This window comes from Eumetopias jubatus, unplaced genomic scaffold (assembly GCF_037043125.1).
Source record: "Eumetopias jubatus isolate StellerSeaLion01/CBP00866 unplaced genomic scaffold, mEumJub1_p1.0 scaffold_6, whole genome shotgun sequence".
NCBI lineage: Eukaryota > Metazoa > Chordata > Mammalia > Carnivora > Otariidae > Eumetopias > Eumetopias jubatus.
The window spans coordinates 118669340-118676056 of record NW_028274812.1 but is presented as its reverse complement, the minus strand read 5'-3'; the positions used below and the strand labels follow the sequence as shown (position 1 = coordinate 118676056).

Here is a 6717-nt window from a genome sequence, read left to right as displayed (position 1 = left end):
GCCCAAAAGGAAAAGGTTGATAAATTTGTCTGTGTTAAAATTGAAATCTTCTGGGGCACCTGGCTGGCTCAGTTGGAAGAGCATGCAACTCCTGATTTGGGGGTCATAAGTTTGAGCCTCATGTAGGGTGTAGAGATTACTTAAAATTAAATCTTTTGGGGCGCCTAGGTGGCTCAGTCATTAAGCGTCTGCCTCCGGCTCAGGTCATGATCCCAGGGTCCTGGGATGGAGCCCCGCATCGGGCTCCCTGCTCTGAGGGAAGCCTGCTTCTCCCTCTCCCACTCCCCCTGTTTGTGTTCCCTCTCTCTCTACAAAATAAATAAATAAAATCTTTAAAAAATAAAATAAAATAAAAAAAAAATCTTTAAAAATAAGTAAATAAATAGGGTGGCCTTTGGCTCAGGTCATGATCCTGGGGTCCTGGGATCGAGCCCCGCATCGGGCTCCCTGCTTGGGGCGAGTCTGCTTCTCCCTCTGCCTGCTGCTCCCCCTGTTGTGTTCTCTCTCTCTGTCAAATAAAATAAAATAAAATAAAATAAAATAAAATAAAATAAAATAAAATAAAATAAAATAAAAGTCATTATAAATTAACAACAAAGCATTTATTACCCCTGAGAAGGGATAACAGAGTAGCCAAACAATAGGATTATGAGGGAGACTTTTTATTGGTTACTTTTTTTTTAAAGATTTTATTTATTTATTTGACAGAGAGCACGAGAGAGCACAAGCAGGGGGAGCAGCACAGAGAGAGAGAGAGAAGCAGGCTCCCCGATGAACAGGGAGCCTTGCAAGGGGCTCAATCCCAGGACTCTGGGATCATGACCCGAGCTGAAGGCAGACGCTTAACCAACTGAGCCACCCAGGCGCCCCATGGTTACCTTTTTTTTTAAAAGGTAAAATTCACATAGCATACAGTTAACCATTTTAAAATGTACAGTTAGAGGTATTTAGCATATTCACAATGTTATGTAACCATTACCTTTCTCTAGTTTCCAAAGCTTTTTCATCACCCCATAAAACCACTCCATATCCATTAAGTAATCACTCCACATTCCCCGTGACTTCATCCCCTGGTAACCTCTAATCTGCTTTCTATCTCTGTAGAGTTGCCTATTTGCCTATAGACTGTATGTATCTTATGAAAAGGAATCACACATAGGCCCCTGGGTGGCTCAGCAGGGTTTGACTTTGGCTCAGGTCATGATCTCAGCGGGGTGTCTGCTTGTCCCTCTCCCTCTGCCTCCCCCCTGCTCATGCACGTGCTCTCTCTCTCTCCCAAATAAATACATAAAATCTTAAAAAAAAAAAAAAAAGGAACCATACAGGGGCACCTGGATGGCTCAGTCGGTTAAGCCTCCCACTCTTGGTTTTGGCTCAGGTCATGATCTCAGGGTCTTGAGATCGCCCAGCATTGAGATCCCTGCTCACTGGGAAGTCAGCTTCCCTTCTCTCTCTCCCTCTGCTCCTCCCCCTGCTCATGCTCTCTCTCTCTCTCTCTAAGATAAATAAATAAATCTTAAAAAAAAAAAAGGAATCACACAATACATGATCTTTTGTGTCTGGCTTCTTACATTTAGCATAATGTTTTCGGAGTTCATCAAAGTAGCATGTATCAGTACTACATTCCTTTTTATGGCTGAATCCTTACTATTCCATTCTATGTATATATCGTAATTTGTTTATCCATTCATCAGTTGATGGACACTTGGGCTGTTTCTACCTTTTGACTACTATAGTGCTGCTATAAACATTCTTGTACAATTTTCTATGTGGACATATGCTTTTATTTCTCAGGTAAAATTGCTGTTGCATACACAAAACTGGACCCTACTTAAAGTGGTAAGGACAAAGTCTAGTCCGCAGGATACTGTTGCAGTAAGGAAAAGAGGCCAGCATGAACGAATCTCAATTCTGATTTGGACAGAGGTAACGGGGCATTTAAAAGGGAGAATGAGGGAACAGGGAGGAGAGGTGAGTGGCGACTTTGTAGAGTGGAAGTGAAGAATTACAAAAAGCAGGAAGTGGGGTGGTTGGTCCACGTGACATCCATTTGGATTTATTAACTGGTGCTGATCCAAGTTAGGCTCCTACCCTCCCACAGAGGCTAGGAGGCAGGGGCATACCTTCAGGCATTGGCTGGAACAAACAGTAAGTTCTTTGGCAACCTTGAGTTTTCTCAGGCAGGCACTTTAAGCGGGGCAAGGGTCATCCTCGGATGTGGCTTTGAGCTGTTAGAAACGATGCTGGTATTTAAGTCTTTATAGGGCTAGATGGAAAGGGCTCAGAGGAACCTGGCTGGAGTTTGGTCAGTCATATGGTAATTCTGTATTTAACTTTTGAAAGAACCCTGGTTATCTTTGTGTGCCTTTTGAAATACAGGTGAATATATTGCTATTCCAAAAATTAAAGTAATAACAAAAGGCATGTTATAGGAGACATCATATGTAGGCATATAACTAAGAATTACTATCCAGAATTTATGGAGAATCTCCTCAAATCAATATGAAAAAGACAATAAACTCAACAGAAAAAGTGAAAATAGTACAAAAGACAACGCCTCAAAGAAGAAACAAAAACTGCCAATTAAAGTAACAATGAGATAACATTTTACATCCATCAATTTAGCAAAGATGAGTCTGGTATAGCAAATGTTGGTGCCCCTGTGGGGCAATAGGGACCCCCTTTTCTTTTTAAGATTTTATTTATTTATTTGAGAGAAAGAGAGAGAGCAGGAGAGAGAGAGAGCACATGCGGGGTTGGGGGAGTGGGAGAGGGAGAAGCCGGCTTCCCGCTGAGCAGGGAGCCTGACATGGGGCTCGATCCTAGGACCCTGGGATCATGACCTGAGCGGAAGGCAGACTTAACCGACTGACTCACCCAGGAGCCCCGCAGTTTTGAGGAATTTAAAAAAGCTTTGTAGCTGGGTTTGCCCTGGAGAAGTCTGGCCATATGGACATGGGCAGCACACTGGACCGTTTAAGCCATAGTGACAGAAAAACATATGTAAGGTCTGGTCTCCCGGGCAACAGCCCCTCCCTCCCGCGCCCCTTCTGTCTCCTCACAGGAAATAGGCCCCTGCTCGCCCACTACCCGAGATCCGCGAGCAACGAGCCCACGAGCTCTGCCATCCCATTAGGAGGAAAGCTGCTGTTCAGTCCATGAAGACGTGTGCCGCAAGAGTAGGAGACACTCCCAAAGAGTTTCAGTGCCCATTTGGACGTCCACAATCAGAGATCGCAGCAGGGGTGGCATCCTGGAAAGCTACTGAGCCTTGGTCTTTTCATCCAGTATATGCAAGATACTGGCGACATTATCATCAGGCGATGGCCCGGATGCGAAGCCACCATAGTGCCCACAGGAAGGCCGTGGAATCGTATTTCAGTTGCCAGTGGTCCTTCCCTCCCGCAGCTCTTCCCCAGAGCTCTTACACTAACAAGGCCAAATCTCCTCGGCCCTCTCGTGACCATCTCGCGGCTTCCACGGACTCGCACTGCGGTTCTGCACATTCCAGAAGGTCTGGGCAGCATCCACCAGCCCGCCCAAGAGAACGCCGAGCTCGGCCCGCCACGGAGGAGGCGGAGTCCGAGTCAGACCGCGGCATGGATTGCGACCTGAGCAACCTGGGGATCACGGAGGGGCGGCGCCAGTACTTCGCCGAGACCGAGAGGCACAGGGAAGCGCGCCGGCGGCAGCAGCAGCTGGACGCCCAGCGCCTGGACGACAACGTGAACGCCCACCACGACCTGTACCACAGCACCCGCCGCTCGGTGGAGCCCCCGTCCGAGAGGCCTGGCGAGCGGCGCGAGGCCGAGATGAAGCGCTTGTACGGGGACAGTGCCGCGAAGATCCAGGCCATAGAGGCCGCCGTGCAGCTGAGCTTCGACAAGCACTGTGACAGGAAGCAGCCCAAGTACTGGCCGGTCGTTCCGCTCAAGTTCTGAGCCCGCGGCGCAGGGTACCCAGCCATCACCCCCTTCCTCCTGGATTCACTCAATCTCTCCTGTGCATTTTCTCAGGGAAATTTCTCTTATACTGAGAAATAAGCATGTCACCAAAGTCCCAGGGGGCCCATCTCAGGGCTGGATATAATACATTGGCCGCTTGAAGTCGGCAAGACATGTACTGTTGCCAACATGAAAGATTTTCTTTTGACCTAAAATGATAATTTCATATATATTATGCTTGGTTTTGATGTCACTAATAATGTTCAGTTCATTAAAGTCCTCACAGGAAAAAATAAAACATGTAAGGACTTCTCTCTCTCTCTCTTTTTTTAAGATTTTATTTTTAAGTAATCTCTACACCCACCCTGGGGCTTGAACTCACAATCCCAAGATCGACAGTCATTTAATCTACTAACTGAGCCAGCCAGGTACCTCTTTAAAGGCCTTCTTTATTAAAGAAAATATAATGGGCACCTGACTGGCTCAGCTGGTGTAGCTAGCTACTGCTTGATGTCGGCGTCGTGAGTTGGGTGTAGCGATTACTTAAAAATAAAGTCTTAAAAAAGAAAATATAAGATCAGATATGAACTTTTCTTTGAAGAATGGAAGCCTGTTTTTAATTAGCGAAGGGCTCACTAACTTGATTTGGAAAACTTCAAAAAGCTAAATACAAATCTCAAAGTGAATGCACTTTTACATTGCACTTACTGCAAGAATCTATCCTTTAGATAAAGGGAAGAGAATGCATACTACTGTACATGCTGTGATGAGGATGTCACATCCATGATCTCTTAGTTCTTGTCATTGCCTCTCTATCTGCTCATCTATCTGCACTCCTCACCAGGTGAGAACTTCCAAAAAGGCAGGGACTGGGGCACCTGGGTGCCTCAGTTGGTTAAGCGTCTGCCTTCAGCTCTGGTCATGATCCTGGGGTCCTGGGATTGAGCCCTGAGTTGGGCTCTCCTCTCCCTCAGCCCTTCCCCCTGCTCATGCTCGCGCTCGCTCTCTCTCTCAAATAAAGAAATAAAATCTTAAAAAACAAACAAAAAGGCAGGGACCATGTCTGTCCTGTCTCCGCTGTGTGCCCAGCATCCAGCACAGTGTGGCACGTGCACAGCTGTGCCCCTGGCTCCGTGCTGCAACTGGCCTGCAATAAAGTCTTCTTTTTTTGTGTTTTAATGGCTGTGTCGACAGCTTTCTTCTTGGTCACTTGTTTTATACTTATTAGATAAACCAAAAGAACTGTTCAGTTTGTTATATGAACATGTGTAGAGGCATATATGACTGAAATTAACCATCTAACAATAGAAAATGTCTATGTTCAGAGTGCATCAACACTTCGGGATTCTGAGCTATTTTCTAGAATGGAAAACTGACTTAGCATCTCCATCTCCAGCGGATGCATGTTGTTCCCTGTGATAATTAAGGAGTGTGATGGTCCTCCCAAGTCCATAGTACATGTTTGCCCCAAGTGCCGGCTGCAATTTTCTGGTCCTCAGTTCCAACCCTGGCTAAGCTAACACAGCATCTCCTTGGTGACTACTGGTTCTTCTCATATTCTTAGATTCTGAACAATCTCTAGAAGTTCTTGCCCTGCTTGGTTGTCATTCATATACCAAGGAGGTTCATAGGTCTTCCTTTGATGAGATTTTCCAAAGACTACTCCTTTATTTCGATGTCTAGTGAGGACAGTGTGTGTGTGCTCTTCTGTCTGTTCTTCATTTTGTCAAAGAAGCTTTCTGGTCTGTGAGTGTCCAAAAAACAATAGAAATTGTCTCTACAAATTTATACATCTGTAAACTACAGCAGCCTATCGCATTTATTATGGAAGCGTTTTGAATAACTCGATAAGAGATTCCCAGTTTTGTTGCTCTCAGAATAAGAGCACTGTGTGTTGTCGCCCCAAATGGATCATCAACCACAACCGTTGATATCAGCATCCTTCAGAATATTATCTGCTTCTTGTGCCACTTCTTCTCTAGGAGCGAGAATCAATTTTCTTCCATAAAACTCTTCTAGGACTTCCTTCCCTACTAGATACACTTGAGTGCAGTGTCTTACAACTTCCAGACCCTTGGATGTTGATGTTCTTGGCATCACCCAGGCCCAAGTTGACCAGGTAATGCATTTCAAAGTCCAGGGGGAGGGAGACCACTTACTGCTGCCTTTCTGAAGAAGCAGTTACTGATCAGAGTGCTTCTTACACTGAATTTGCATCCTGCATAAAAATGAAGCAAGATATTATTAAGTGTAGTGACACTTTTTTATTTCTTTTATGACTAATTTTTTCTGAGGCGCACTGACCAAAGAAAGAAAGATGGTTTCTTAGACCTACTTTAAAGGGTGTATCTTCCCTGGACTTTTGACATTGCTTTTCAGAGCGATAATGAACCTTACTCAGGGAGAGGCTGTCTCCCGGGAGGCATATCTGTGCAGATGGAGGGAGTGGTGGTGGTGAGTGATGCCTCCTTGGCAACTGGGACTGGAGACTGGAGAGGAAAGTCTTCCCCTCTCAAGACAGGGACCACATGCATTCACCCCCTTTTTATTTAACACCTTTCAATTCCCATCAAAGAAATGACATTAAAAATAGAAAGCCACAATTCCTTCTTCTAGCCCAATCTCTAGCCTACTTACATGACCAGTTATTTCCCAGTCTGGATATGAAAATTTCCATTATGAGAAATTCCAGGACGTTCATTCGATATGGTTTGTAGTAGTGGAATTTTGTGATCTGGACACATGGTGAAAAAGAACATTCCTGTAGCAGTTT

General features: G+C 45.2%; 2 pseudogenes; one reads left to right on the top strand and one right to left on the bottom strand.

The window, feature by feature from the left end:
- The first annotated feature begins 3095 nt into the window (after window positions 1-3095).
- Window positions 3096-3941, top strand: LOC114222239 (gem-associated protein 8 pseudogene; annotated as a pseudogene).
- Window positions 3731-6158, bottom strand: LOC114222227 (diphthine methyl ester synthase pseudogene; annotated as a pseudogene).
- Between the last annotated feature and the right edge of the window lie 559 nt (window positions 6159-6717).